This window comes from Nicotiana tomentosiformis, chromosome 11, assembly GCF_000390325.3.
Source record: "Nicotiana tomentosiformis chromosome 11, ASM39032v3, whole genome shotgun sequence".
In the NCBI taxonomy this organism is placed as follows: domain Eukaryota; kingdom Viridiplantae; phylum Streptophyta; class Magnoliopsida; order Solanales; family Solanaceae; genus Nicotiana; species Nicotiana tomentosiformis.
Genome location: NC_090822.1, coordinates 25228358 through 25243990, shown reverse-complemented (window position 1 = coordinate 25243990; position 15633 = coordinate 25228358).

Below are 15633 nucleotides of genomic sequence, written 5' to 3'. Positions count from 1 at the left end.
ATGGGTATGATTATGAAAATAATTAATTGTTTTTGTATGTCACGTTGATTGCTGGAGTGAAAAGTCATTTTCGAGGAGGCACAACCCTATAAATTTCTTTGCATTGTTTCACATACTTAGAAAAGAGTCTCTACTCTGTAGTTTCTCTTTTGTGTTTTAGCCATGTGGCAATGATGAAGGCATTACCGACTCTTAACATAAAGAGATTCAAATTTCTTTAGATCATCAAAGCCGTTCATTTTGAAATTAAAAAGTTTGACTTGAACCTACCTTTGCTAAGAGAAGAGAAGGGAAAGACAGATGGCAGACTGAAATACTTTTAACCGCGAAATTGAACACAAGACTGACTTCGGCCAGGTCAACCCAGTTGCAAACCTCCCTGCCAACGCCCGGTCTAACTCTCCTTCTATAACTGAGCTCACCACTGTGAACTCCCCTAGATGAGAACCTTCATTGCCATGGGAAGCTTCTCCTTTACTTTTTTAGAGCGTATCGCTATTTTGAACTCATTCACATTTTTTTCTTTGGGACTCGTATACTGCTGCACCTTAGCCGTAGGCACTCAAAATGCTTGTAATACTGAAAGCCATCCACCCCATAATCATTTTCTGAGAGAATTTACAACAATGTGCATGATACTTTTTCTACATATTAAAAATCAAGAAAATGGCAGTTGGACAATGTAAAGAAATATGTGTCCCTTTAACATTCTGTTATACCACAAAGTCGTCATCTTGATATATTTTGCTTTTTGAAAATATTAATAGCATTTATAGTTACTCTCTGAAATAACACAACTTTTAGAGAAGGCACTTTAAATTATTATTTTTTCTTTTATTTAAATATTATTTAAATATTATTAAATGCCTAAATAAAACTATTAATTTAAAAGAGTATTTTATTAATTTAACTTTTAACTTTTGAATTTTCCACCTTTATAATAAAATAATTAGTTTCTCGATACGGGTGGCACACGTGTATGCCAAATTCACGCAGTACACTTGTTAGTTAATATTCATATGGCCATACAAAGCTTTGAATATATAATTGTAATGATACGACCAGTCGTTTTAAAAGTTGTAGCCCCATTCCCCTATTTACTGCTCATTCTGTACTTTATAACTGTTATGTGACTTGCCGGGGTAGTCGGTTCAGGCCTGGAGAGATTTTTAGAATGAATTGGAACACTTAGTTCCAAAGTTTAAAACATAAGTTGAAAAGGTTGGCTGGATGTCGACCTATGTGTAAACGACCCCAAAATAGAATTTTGATGATTCCAACAGCTCCGTACGGTAATTTTGGACTTAGGAGCATGATCGAAATTTTATTTGGAAGTCCGTAGTGAAATTAGACTTGAAATGGCTAAAATAGAAATTTAAGTTTGGAAGTTTGACCAGGCAGTTGACTTTTTGATATCGGGGTCGGAATTCAGTTCCGAAAATTTTCGTAGCTCCGTTATGTCATTTGTGACTTGTGTGCAAAATTTGAGGTCAATCGGACTTGATTTGATAGGTTTTGACATCGAATGTAGAAGTTGGAAATTTTTTAAGTTTCATTAAGCTTGAATTGGGGTGTGATTTGTGATTTTAGCATTGTTTGATGTGATTTGAGGTTTCAAATAAGTTTGTATGATGTTTTAGGACTTGTTGGTGTATTTGGTTGAGGTCCCGAGGGCCTCGGGTAAGTTTCGGATGGTTAACGGATCAAAAGTTGGACTTAAACAGCTGCTGCAATTTTCTTCTGCTGGAAATGCAGAAATCAATTGAGCCCAGGATCGAATCCTAGAAATTGAGCCCAAGATCGAAGCCCAGGGTCGAGGGCCAGGATCGAAGCCATGGTCGAGGGCCAAGATCAAAGCCAGGGTCGAAGGCCCTGATCGAGGCCCATAATCGAGGCCATGATCGAGGCCAGGATCGAAGGCGAAGATCGAGGCCGAGGATCGAGGGAAGCCTGGACAGAACTGTAAGTTATAAAGCAGGGGACTTCGCCCTATTTTTTATTTTTGACAAATTGGAGCTTGGTGATAGGCGATTTTTGGGAGATTTTCATAGAAAACATCGGGGTAAGTGTTCTTAACTCAATTATGGTTAGATTACCCGAATCCATCATTATTTTCACCATTTAATTAGTGTTTTGAGATTGAAATTTGGGAAAAATTTAGAAATCTCATAGAAATAATTTTTTTGAGATTTCGGTGTCAATTCAGAGTCGGATTTGAGTGAAACTGGTATGGTTAGACTCGTAATTGAATGAGTTATCGGATTTCGTAACTTTCACCGGATTTTGAGACGTGGGTCACGCAGATGATTTTTGAATTAATTTCAGATTTTTATTGAAAAATGTAGTATTTTCTGATGAAATTGATTCCTATAATTTTTGTTGATTGTATCGAATTATTTTGGCTAGATTAGAGCCATTCAGAGTTGGATAATCGAGGAAAAGGCCTACTAGTGGATTAAATTGGAGCAAGTCGAGGTAAGTAACTTATCTAACCTTGTGTGGGGGAAATTTCCCCTAGGATTGGTATTGATGTGATGATTGTAATGTGTTGAAAGTCGTGTACACGAGGTGACGAGTGTGTACACAGGCTAAATGTGGAAGATTATGTTTTTAAATTGAGAAGATCACTGTTGCATAATAATTAAATTATTTTATCTTGTTATATTCTTCATCATTGATTTGATTTATATACTTTAAATTTGCTTGACCTTCTCCTGCTAATTGTTTTTACATATTTAGCTGAAACTTGGTTTCTTTTATTCTGTGCATTATTTGAAGGTGGAATTTCTTTAATTTAAATATTATTAATATGAAGTATTTGATATTTTAAATTTGGAACTGAGGCAATGTATTAAAAAAATTTAAATATTATTTTTGCTGAGTTATTTATTCTCGAATATTTTGTGAGATTTTGTACTCATTGTGATTGAGCCGTGAGCTCCCTGTTGTGGAAAATATTGTTGATGTTGTTTATTTTGGAAGATTGAATTATTTGGGCACTTGAGGTGCAGATTGTGATATTGATACGCATGCGGTGGTATAAGGTCTGGGCGTTAAAATGTATGCAGTGAGATAAGGGTGGCTTGATACGCGTGGCTAGTAGGGGAACTATTAGAAGTCATGCGGTGTGATAAGGGTGGCTAAAATGCGGGATGCTATTTCGGAAAAAAAATGTTTTCTTTAAAATAAATTGTGAAGGTGGTGATATACGGAAATGGGATATTGTGAATTTATTTATGATTTGGAACTACGAGGCGGTACCTCGGGAGTGCCCTTGTTGATATTGATTTATGGCCGTAGTTACCTTTGATTATTATTGTGATTTTTCTTAAAGTTGAAAAGAATTATGTTTTGTTTCCACGAGGTATTATTTGCCATTATTTTGCGTAGTAAATTGGTGAGACACTACTTACTTGATTCATTTCCATTGTCATTTTATATTTATTATATTGTTAAACATTTCACCTTGTCTTTTATTATTCCAGTAAGGCCTGACTGGACCTCGTCACTACTCTACCGAGGTTAGGCTTGACACTTACTGGGTACCGCTGTGGTGTACTCATACTATGCTTTTGAATATTTTTTTGTGCATATCCAGGTACAACGAGAGTAATCCCTTTAAAATCGAGCTCATGCGATTTATGAGGGAAGTAAACATCTGAAAGGATCAAATTCCAGGCGCACCACCAGTGCTGAAAGGGCCGAACTCAAAGAAGTACACACAATTGCCTTACAAACCAAGCACGACACCAAAATTAATCCCGGAGCATTTTAAAATGCCTGACATGCCAAAGTATGACTAGGACTTCAGATCTTCAGTAGCATATCACCACTTATACAACAACGGTGAAGGGAAATGATTTAGCGTCCCATGAGATTCAGTCCGTTTTGCTGAAGAAATTCAGGGAGACTCTTATGAAGGGAGCCCTTTTTAGGGACTAAGTGTCCCAAATCACTCCGAATCATCCGTAAATCAAACTCGACCACACACGCGGGTCATAATACATATTGCGAGGCTTCTCGAGACCTTAAGTCACTGAACGGGGCATAAATTCTTAAAACGATAAGTCGGGTCGTTATAATAATTATCATTTAAGAGGAGCTTAATCCTAGGACCTTATTCCCTAAGTGCAGCTATAAATAGTGAGCTCTATCATCCTTGTAAAGAACACGAATTTTCTGACAAGCATATACTATATTCTATCAAAAGCTAAATAACACTTTACTTTCTTACTTATTTGTATTGTCCTTATTGCTCCCGGCAGTTCTGCGTCCGGAACCAAGATATCTGCCATCTATTTCAATTTTAAGGCTAAGTCTTATTTTGCTATTTAATTCAACTATTGTTTTTTGGATCAAATTAATTAATTTGTATATAAACCACGTATAAATTTAACTGTACCATTTTACGGGTAAACAATTACACAGATACACATACTTTAATATCTATTGTCATCTTCGATTAACATCACATAGAAGTATGCCAATTGTAGCAGCTAAGAGCGCCAATGTGGTTTTATCTGTAATTTCATGATTTGATCATATTTTCTATTATGTACCTGTTGGAATTATGGACTGTACAAGTGATAGCGAGTATCATTTATAATTCTTTCTTCTATTACCTCGCTGAGGTTAGTTATGATACTTATTGAGTGCATGTGGTCGGTTGTACTCATACTACACTTATTCACCTTGCATGTAGATCCTGGGGTTGATGCTGCTATGTATGGCGGGAGCTGATATTGAAGATGTACTTGCCTTCCGGATTTAGCTACCACTTATCCTTGGTAGTTTTAGATTTAAGGAAAAAAGCCAAAAATGACCTTGAACTATCTGAAATAGCTCAAAAATACCCTCAGTTTATTTTTGGTACCAAAAATATCCCTGCCGACTATATTTTGGACCACAAATGCCCTTAAACTATTAGTCTTGTCATTAAAGGTGATATGGCAGTCCAACTGGGTTAGATTTTCTTACATGACCATCTACCTAAGCAATCCAATATGGAAAAATTATTTTTTCGGAAAAATTATTTTTCCAAAAATATTTTTAAAATACAAAATCAACACTTATTCAGGAAAAAAAATATTTTTTCGGAAAATTAGTTTTTCGGAAAATAATTTTTCCGTAATTTTTTTTTTTACTTTTTTCGAAATAAGTGTTGATTTTGTATTTTTTTTAAAATCCGGAAAGATATTTTTTCGGAAAATAATTTTTCCAGATTTTCTTTTTACTTTTTTCGAAATAAGTGTTGATTTTGTATTTTAAAAACATTTCCGGAAAAATAATTTTTTTCTAAAATAATAATTTTTCCTTGTTGGATTATTTAGGTGGATGGCCATGTAAGCAAATCTAACTCAGTTGGACTGCCATGTCACCTTCAATGACAAGGCTAACAGTTTAAGGGCATTTGTGGTCCAAAATATGGACGACAGGGATATTTTTGGTAACAAAAACAGACGGATGGCATTTTTGAGCTATTTCAGATAGTTCAAGGGCATTTTTGGCCCTTTTTCGTAGATTTAAATTAGGTTATGTACATTTTGAACAGATGTTGTATTTACCTTTAGATCAGCTTTGTAAATCTAAGTCTTGGTGGCTCATGACTTGTACTATAAATCCTTGGGATTTCGTATAGAAGTTCAATTATTTTAATTACTGGCTCTTATTATTCTCATTTGAGTTGTGTTGACTGTCATTTGGCTTACCTAACAGGTTGAGTTATGTGTTATCACGATTAGATAAATTTTGGATAGTGACAAATTCGTGGGATCACTCTATCTAGAGGCTCCATAATGAACTGTGTAATATTTTTCGTTAAACGTCTTGACTTATAATACGGTGCACTCTAATTCAAATGATATTTAGTTCACTTTATTCGATTAATGTTATTACTAATTAAATACATTGGAATCATGAGGGTCTGAATTGAGAGTCACTATATCATTAGGGTTTGCTCGGTGCAAGATCGTAAGCACCAAGTGTCGGCCACATCGCAATCTATTTTGGGGCGTGACAAAAACAATTCTAAGCTTCACTTTTTATTGAATCACTCTGACATCTTTAGACGATAAAAAGGGAAGAGAATGAAGGACAAATTTATCTCCAATTAATTAAATTCCACATCTAAAGAAAGTAGAAGAATAAAAAGTAATCCATTCATTTTCATGCAATTTGAAGTACAAATTCAAAACTAAACTCGGGATACTTCTTCTCTATCACCACCAGTATAAAGTGAAATTTGGAAAATTACTCAAAATGCTGTTGCATGCACTTTTCTCATCCTTCTTATACTCTAAAAAAATATTACTCCTATATATGGACAATGGATACAGCTCTTTGATACGCAAACAATAACAACTAATGAAATTAGTCTGTCACCTGAATGTTATATTGTCATAAGATGAGTAAGGACAGTTATGCCCTGTAATCAAGAGAGCAGAAAGAGAATCCTGACATAAATATACCGAGTAAAATTACATTTCAAAAAAAGAAATCAAAGAAAACTGACTAAAATTATAATTTCAATAGTAAGGTGGTTCGTATAGGCAATCCAAACAGAGGATAAAATCTGATTAACAAGAGAGCAAGAACATAAGTTATAGACTTACTCGTAATAGATTCCTAATTGGCTGATTCAGTTGTGTCCGTTAGGAACTGTTTGTGCAATATAATTAATACTCTATTCACTATTATACACACACTCACTCTCTGAAGTCTTTACTTTAATATCTATTGTCCTCTTTCGATTAACATCACATAGAATTCTCGTTTACCCGAAAAATGGATAGAGTTGAATTTATACGTAGTTCTAAGGATATGTGACGCAACTTAATACAAATTGTATGGATAAATAGAAATATAAGTATGGATTGCAAAGAATGCAAAATAGATAAGGTTGTAAGGAAGATGAATTTTAGGACTAAACAAGTGGAATCAATTTAAAAAGCTTGAAAGAACAACTCTTTTACTATGAGAGAATATAGTATTTTGATTACAATGTAAGCATGAAAAAACTTGCCCTAACCGAAATGATAACCATCCATTTTTATAGTAGAGGGATCTTACTTTAAATATAATTAAAAATACATAGTGGGAGACCATGATAAATCAGCTTTTTCACAATTCCTGCCGAGATTCTTTCCTCTAGTGGGATTGCAACGGCTCTTGTCTATGAGCTCGATATTGATTCGAGTCTTCGGTCTTGACTCAAGCTCTCGATCTTGGCTTAAGCTCGATTCTGACTTGGACCCTTGAATTGATTCAGGATTGATGTTGGTCGGTCTCTGAATCATAAGCTCGATAACTTTAGTTTGCATCATAGCTCGATTTGGATTCGGGCTCGATAAGGATATCGGCCCCTCGGACTCGAAGCTTGTTTGTACCATCTTCAGAACCCGACTCGAAGTCTCGCTTCGATCGATTATGTTTCGAACTCGATCGATCATACGAAAGCCGAAATTTATTTCGACCACATACATATAGTCCCCTCGTTTCTCAGGAAGAATGTGGTGAGAAACTATATGATTTTTTAACGGCTCGATCGGATTACAAGCTGACGTTTATATTAGGCTCGACCATGACGCACGTGATAGCTGTCCCGTCAATTTAGTTTTTCAAGGTATTTAATGCATGTCAGACGGTGGTCGGCCACCGCTGATACTGAACCGCCATTGCCTGAACCTATAAATATCCCTTCCCTTTATCATTTAGTACTTTTGCAACTCCAATCTTCCAAATTTCCCAATTTCCTTTTCGTATTCTCTGAGTTCATTCACAAATCAGTGGTTCCTTTTGCAAAATTCTTCTTCCAAATTACCAAATCTTCGTCACATTCTTTAAATTCAAAATGGTGAAGACATCCAAAATCGACCCCCAAAAAGAAAAAGCTTCTTCTTCCCAATCCGCCGCCGATAAAACACCGGTGGACCCTCGTCCTGAGGAGTGTGTTCCGGCGGCGTGTGTTCTTACCTCCGATTTCAAACTCAATAAAGGTTCACAGGTTCCTGGACGATGTGAGCCCGTATCGAGATATATTTGTTCGATAACCGGGGAGCACATCGAGCGGATAAAAAAGGATTGTAACTGGGAGAACAAAGAGGTGGTAGTGCCATCTCCTGAAGAGGACATCACTACTCACGTGAGAGGGTTTTTAAGCGTGTATACTTACCCTTTTACGTTAGGTCCCCTCGACCGTATTATCATAGATTTTGGCCGTAAATACCTAATAACCCTAGGCCAGATATATCCTTCCTTTTGGTGGATCGTTATTTTAATCCGATATTTTGTAAGTAAAATCGAGGGGATGCCTTTCACACTCGATCATCTTGATGTTTGGCATATTTCGATATGTGTTGATGTTACTTTGCCCATGCTTTAACCACTTTTTGATGTTATTTAATCTTTAAAACACCCAACATGGTGTAATTATTGGTTTGATGACTAATTAAGTTATGTGTGACGATTTAAGGTGTTCGGAGTGCAAAATATGAAGAAAAGGTGGTTTAGCCAGAGGAAGAAGGGTTGGATGCGTCGCATCCAACCTAGGAAAACATCATCCTGCATGCAACCTTAGCAGTGAAGTTGGGCCATCGCGTCCGCCATCGCGTGCGAAACTGGGAAGTAGAAGTGAAGCTGGATGCGTCGCGTCCACCATCGCATGCAAGCTGAGAAATAGAGGACAAGGTGGATGCGTCGCATCCACCTTCGCAGGCAAAAATTGAAATAGAGGACAAGCTGGATGCGCTTTGGCCCACGAATTTTGTACGCAATATATAAGCTAAAAACGCCTCTTTTAGGTTATCTAACATATTGGGGAGAGGGAAAAAGCCAGGAAAAAGCTGTGAAGGCCGGAATTCATCAAGTTTCATCTTTCTCCCACCAAACTTAGTAATTTTTATGTTTCTTTATATGATTTGTTGTTTGGCTACCATGTCTATGTGGAGCTAAACTTCACGTTCTAGGGTTGTGGTTCTTTCATGACTATTGTTATTCGGATATTGATTTTGACTTCTTGATTTATCATATTAGTTTATTTATTCAATCTTGCACTTAATTATTTAATTGCTTGATCACCAATTGAATATTATCTACGAATCTAGAATTGAACTCGAAAGTGGGAATTCTATATTGCATATAGGATTGAGTAGGGCAAGTTCTTGAACTCGGGCATCGGGGAACGGATTCGTGGTTAGGATAGACATATACCTAATTGCCTTGCTTGGTTGATTTACAGGAATTATAAATGCGTTCTTGTTGATTCTAACTCCATAGACATATAGGCGTTAGGTTAGCTTGAATAGGCAAGTAAGAACTCGACAGATTCTTATGAGCATTAACCCTGTCAACCAATAAGCTAGATAAATTAGTCGGTCAATTCAATTGAAGAATACAATAGGATTGTTAGATAGTCATAACCCTAGATCGTTTTCATTACATTGATATCATAAAAATCTGCTCTTTCTCTGTTCAAAGTTTATTATTTATATTTTTCTTATTTAATTAGTTTAGAATAAAATATTTTTAGATTTAATTCGTGTTTAGATAATTGGGATAGTATAATTTAGTTAATAGTTAATCATAAGTCCTCGTGGGTTCGACATCCGACTTTTAGTCACTTTATTACTTGACGACCGTGTATACTTGCGTGAGTGTGTTTGGTCGCAACAAGTTTTTGGCGCCGTTGCCGGGGACTTAGAAATTTGCTATTTTTCTAGATTAGACATTTTTTTATCTATTCATATTTTTTTTATTATTTTATTTTAGTTAGTATTTTTTATTTATTTTAGCATGGCATCTTGGAATAAAAATTGTTCGAATGATGGTTATTCTTATTTTGATGATCCTTGTCCATATTGTGGAGGACCCCACTGGTGGAAAAATTGTCAGAATGTTCCCAGGAGCGAGTTGTGCGCACAATCTCAATCCTTTGAGTGGAATATTTGTAATATGTGTGGTGGTCAAGATGGCCATTGGGATGGTTGTCCTAATTTTGTTCATCCTTCTCTGAGCCCTTATTATGATCTTTCTAATGATATTTCTGAGTTTGATAGGGACAATGAAGTGCAGGATATGGAGCCTGATGCATATATTAGGGATATTCTGAGGCAAGTAGCAGAGCAACAGGATGAACTCAAAAAAGATATGAAAAGAATGAGGGCAGCAATCACAAGAATGAAGGCCAATATGGAAGAATTGAATGAAGAGAGCGAGTACCAGCAAGAGAAAATTTTTGAAAAAGAGGAGATTTTGAGCCAAACTTGGCTGGTAGAACAGGCTGAAAAGTTAGAAATATATGAAGCTCAACATGAGGAACTTACTGATGGGATGAGACACTTTATAGAGGGAAGATCTAAACTGGGACAAGGGATCTATAAATTTGTCACTACTATTCACGACTTGCAAGATAAATTAAATGCAAAGGTTGTTGCGTCTATCGCCCAACAAAATAGTAATGAGTTGTCAGAAGCTGAAAAAGGAGCTTATACGCCAAATTGAGGAGCTAAAAGTGGAGAGCCAATCATTCGAGCATATTTCTGTTGATGATGCCCATGTTGAGAAAAGTACACTAGAGCCATGCGAGGTAGCAGATAATGTTATATTTGAAGACTCTAATGTGTGCACATATGAGGATATAAATAGTAATACAATTCTAAAGTTGGGGCGTGTTGGTCCTCATTCTAAACATTTTTCGACATTGTATTTGGATGATGACATGGAAATCGAGTCATCTAAGCCTTTGGAGGAGTCAATGGAAGAGGAACATGATGCCTATATTTTTGAATTTGTCATGCCAAAAAGCAAAAAATACATTCCTCATCTAAAGGCCGAGAAGTGTAGAGTGAAAAATTTATTACTTGGCCTGGTTATCTTTGTAGCCCCACCACTGGAGCATAGCCGCAAACTGGATGCCATGTTAGGGGCTCAATTCATAAGTTCGAGGTGGAGGCAAAAAGTGGTTCACGTCGTGCCGCTACGTTAAATCAGGCGCTTGTTGGGAAGCAACCCAGCGTTACTGCTTTCTTTTATTTTTGTTTACTTTTTATTTTATTTTATTTTTATTATTTTGTAGTATTTATTTTTGTTTTGTAGGATTATGAGCATAGGAAGCAAAGCCATTAGAAGAGTGCAAAAGCGAGCTAGATGGTGAGGACTAAGTGTGGGGTGCCCACACAAAGGACGATGCCTGGGAGAAGTCTGAGTACCTCGTGAGCCGCTATTGCTTCGGCCTTTGGCCTACCAGGGAGTCTCGTTTACCCTCTTATTATTTATAATGTGCATTGAGGACATTGCAAAATTTTAAGTGTGGGGTGAGGAGATCGTTTGGATAAGTTTCTGTGCTATTTTAGCTTAGTTGTAGTACTCATTCTTAAGTGTAGTAGCTTTTGTGAAGGAAAAAAAAAAAAAAAATATATATATATATATATATATATATATATATATAGTATCTTTGTAGATAGTAATAATCCCCTGTGGTTTTTCTTTGTGCCTCGGTTCTTTTCCATGGGATGTAGTTTGAACCGGGTAATTTTGTTTTCTTTTTAGAGTAGAGTAGGAATGTAGGGAATAAAAGGAGGAAGAATGATGAACCTAGGTGACCTTGACTTGGTTGATACTGGCATATTTAAGCTTTTACATATGTAATATCTTCCCTTCTCACTCTGAAATTATTGATGATGCCTTGTTAAAACGGATAGCATGTTTTGTGGCGCCTATTTCTCATTTTCTTGACTTGTGTTCACTTTGCGCTTAATGCTTAATATCTCGTGGCTCCGTGAATACTTGCATTACTTGAGAGTCGGAATGTAACCGTCCTTAGTGAGTCATGTGCCATGTGTGGTGAGATTTTTTGTGTAGTCCATGTATTGTACTTGTGTCTAGAACTTGCCCGATATGTGAGTTGAAGCGAAATTTTAGGTGATGCTCGGTTTGAAAAATGATTTTAGGCTTTCTTTGATCTTTTTGAGCTTATTGCTTATCACAAATAGAATCTATCCCTAGTTAACCCTTTTGAGCCTGTAGACCTTTTATTTGGTACCCACATTACAAGCCTATACCCTTTTTATTCTTAATTGACATTGTTTTGATCCTTTTACCTCTTAAAGCACTTTAATTGTTAGATGAGCGCTAAAAGAAGTAAGAAGGGACTAAGTGTGGGGTGACTTTTGAGTGGAACCAATGAAAGAAAGAAGGGTGCACTTATTTTGTAAAATAATACGCCACTAGCGAAAAAAAAAAATAATAAAAAAGAGAAAGAAAAATATAGAGGAATAAATTGTTGTCTTATTCTTGCTAGTGGGTATGAATTAAAGTAGTGCTTAAAGAAAGAGGAAATATTGTTGGGGTGATATTATTTGTGGAATTGAAGTGGTGTTGAAGAATTTGCGCTTAAGTTATTTGATGATGTGTTAAAGTGCTTAGGAGGTTGAGTCACTATTCCTAAAATATATCCTACCCGTCCCTTAGCCCACATTACAACCATGAAAAAGTCCTAATTGATTTTAGATCGAGCGAGCTTACATTAGTAGAGATTTACATTAAGGGCAAGCCTATGGTACCAATTACATGCATGTGACTTCTTTTGTGAGAGTGAGCGATTTTCTTTGTGAGCATGAGATTCGAATGTGTGGATTGATTTTACTCTCTCTGCTTTTTGTTGTGAGGGCACATGGTTTCACGAGGGATAGGTAACGTTATTAGACTTCTCTATGATGTTGGTTGTTCAAGCCATGAGTGCATTGTGACATTGAGTCGGTTTTTGAGGTTAGGATTGTTGTGAGCATGTTGTCTTTGTTCGAATATGTTTAAAGAAGGGCATAAGTAAAGGGAAGTGTATGTGATGCATAGTCTAGAGCCTAATTGTTGCAAATAACCATGGTCATAGGTGCAGTGTGCTTTGAATGATAAGAGCTTAATTTTGTTTCGTCTACTATAGGATGGTTTGTTCGAGGACGAACAAAGGTTTAAGTGTGGGGTAGTGATGTTTGGCATATTTCGATATGTGTTGATGTTACTTTGCCCATGCTTTAACCACTTTTTGATGTTATTTAATCTTTAAAACACCCAACATGGTGTAATTATTGGTTTGATGACTAATTAAGTTATGTGTGACGATTTAAGGTGTTCGGAGTGCAAAATATGAAGAAAAGGTGGTTTAGCCAGAGGAAGAAGGGTTGGATGCGTCGCATCCAACCTAGGAAAACATCATCCTGCATGCAACCTTAGCAGTGAAGTTGGGCCATCGCGTCCGCCATCGCGAGCGAAACTGGGAAGTAGAAGTGAAGCTGGATGCGTCGCGTCCACCATCGCATGCAAGCTGAGAAATGGAGGACAAGGTGGATGCGTCGCATCCACCTTAGCATCAATCCCTGAAGCCGAATTGGACTAGGAATAGGAGAGCTTTGGCCCACGACTTTTGTACGCAATATATAAGCTAAAAACACCTCTTTTAGGTTATCTAACATATTGGGAAGAGGGAAAAAGTCAGGAAAAAGCTGTGAAGGCCGGAATTCATCAAGTTTCATCTTTCTCCCACCAAACTTAGTAATTTTTATGTTTCTTTATATGATTTGTTGTTTGGCTACCATGTCTATGTGGAGCTAAACTTCACGTTCTAGGGTTGTGGTTCTTTCATGACTATTGTTATTCGGATATTGATTTTGACTTCTTGATTTATCATATTAGTTTATTTATTCAATCTTGCACTTAATTATTTAATTGCTTGATCACCAATTGAATATTATCTACGAATCTAGAATTGAACTCGAAAGTGGGAATTCTATATTGCATATAGGATTGAGTAGGGCAAGTTCTTGAACTCGGGCATCGGGGAACGGATTCGTGGTTAGGATAGACATATACCTAATTGCCTTGCTTGGTTGATTTACAGGAATTATAAATGCGTTCTTGTTGATTCTAACTCCATAGACATATAGGCGTTAGGTTAGCTTGAATAGGCAAGTAAGAACTCGACAGATTCTTATGAGCATTAACCCTGTCAACCAATAAGCTAGATAAATTAGTCGGTCAATTCAATTGAAGAATACAATAGGATTGTTAGATAGCCATAACCCTAGATCATTTTCATTACATTGATATCATAAAAATCTGCTCTTTCTCTGTTCAAAGTTTATTATTTATATTTTTCTTATTTAATTAGTTTAGAATAAAATATTTTTAGATTTAATTCGTGTTTAGATAATTGGGATAGTATAATTTAGTTAATAGTTAATCATAAGTCCTCGTGGGTTCGACATCCGACTTTTAGTCACTTTATTACTTGACGACCGCGTATACTTGCGTGAGTGTGTTTGGTCGTAACACATCTTGTCCGATTATACCGTCCTCGTCTTTTTCGAGGAGGGTTAATAAAACTCCAACGTCGAGCTACCAAGGCTCTATTCTTGAGTATAGACGAAGATAAGGATCGAGGCTAGATGGGCCGGTTCGTTCGAGTGAGGACATCAGACTTGATCCCAACCAAAAAAATGCCTTTCCCCGAGGAGTGGAATATGAAGCGTAAGTGTAATTTTGCTGTTATCCCCTATTATGTTGTTCTTTCATTTCTTTTCTCACCAATATTCCCCTTTTGTGATGCAATGGTTCCCTGGATGTCCGGCGCAGTGCCTGATCTCAAGAATTGGGTACATGATCTGGTTTCGACCTCCTCATATGCCGAGCACTCATGGCGCGACTTGTCAAAGGGCCTATGGGAGGCCAAAAATCACGGTGAGCACTCATCTCGTGTTCTTCGGTAACTCGAATAAGATGCCTTTAGCATACTTCAGTAAAAAATTTCACATGCAGGTGTGGGCAAGGATGCGGTTTTGAGTCCCTCATCTGCCGAGGAAGAGGCTTCGGCCTCTGTCCCAAAGCCGGTCAAAGATAATAAGAGGAAAAGAGCCCCCACCCTCGAAGATCGAAAATCAAAGAAGAGGACGACTCGTAAGCCGAACAAGAATGCCATTCCTTTGACCGTAGAATCGGTTCTGTGTCTGAGGGATGAAGAAGAAGAAGAAGAAGAGAACGATGGGTCCGCTCTGGAGACCCGAACAAAGAAGACCACTGACGTTCTACAGGCAGCTAGATCGATGGTGGTTCATAAGGCTCCATCTCGAATTGAGGATATATCAGAGAGAGATTCGGGCAGAGTCCTCGAGTTGCTGAAAATCGAAGATGTTTCCCATCCAAGCTGACAGACGGGGGATATGTCCGAAGGGGCTCTTCTCGAATCTTTTTGAACCGAAGAGAACGCCCCAGATGACTCATTCGGGGCAGTAGCAATCTAAGGCTCGCCCACCTTCCCTGCTTTTTTTGCAGGGGCGATTCGGGAGGTCCAAGCTTTGGAGTTACCTTTAAGTTTACTTTTCTTTTCTGACTTCATTTCTACTTTCTTTGCAGGCTGCGGCAGTTCATCGGGAATCATGTTCTCGGTCCCGAACCGAGCTGCGTCGATATAAGGCCGAGCTTCAATGGGTTACGGAGGAGATGAACTCCTTAAAGCTCCTTTTGAGCCAAAGGGGAGAGGAAATAAAAGACTTCTAAGCCGAGTTGGCCAGGGCTCACCAAGATGAGATTGATTTCTCCGAGCAGGTAATAATGCTTTTAAAAGCCTATGGGCTTGATACCGGAATG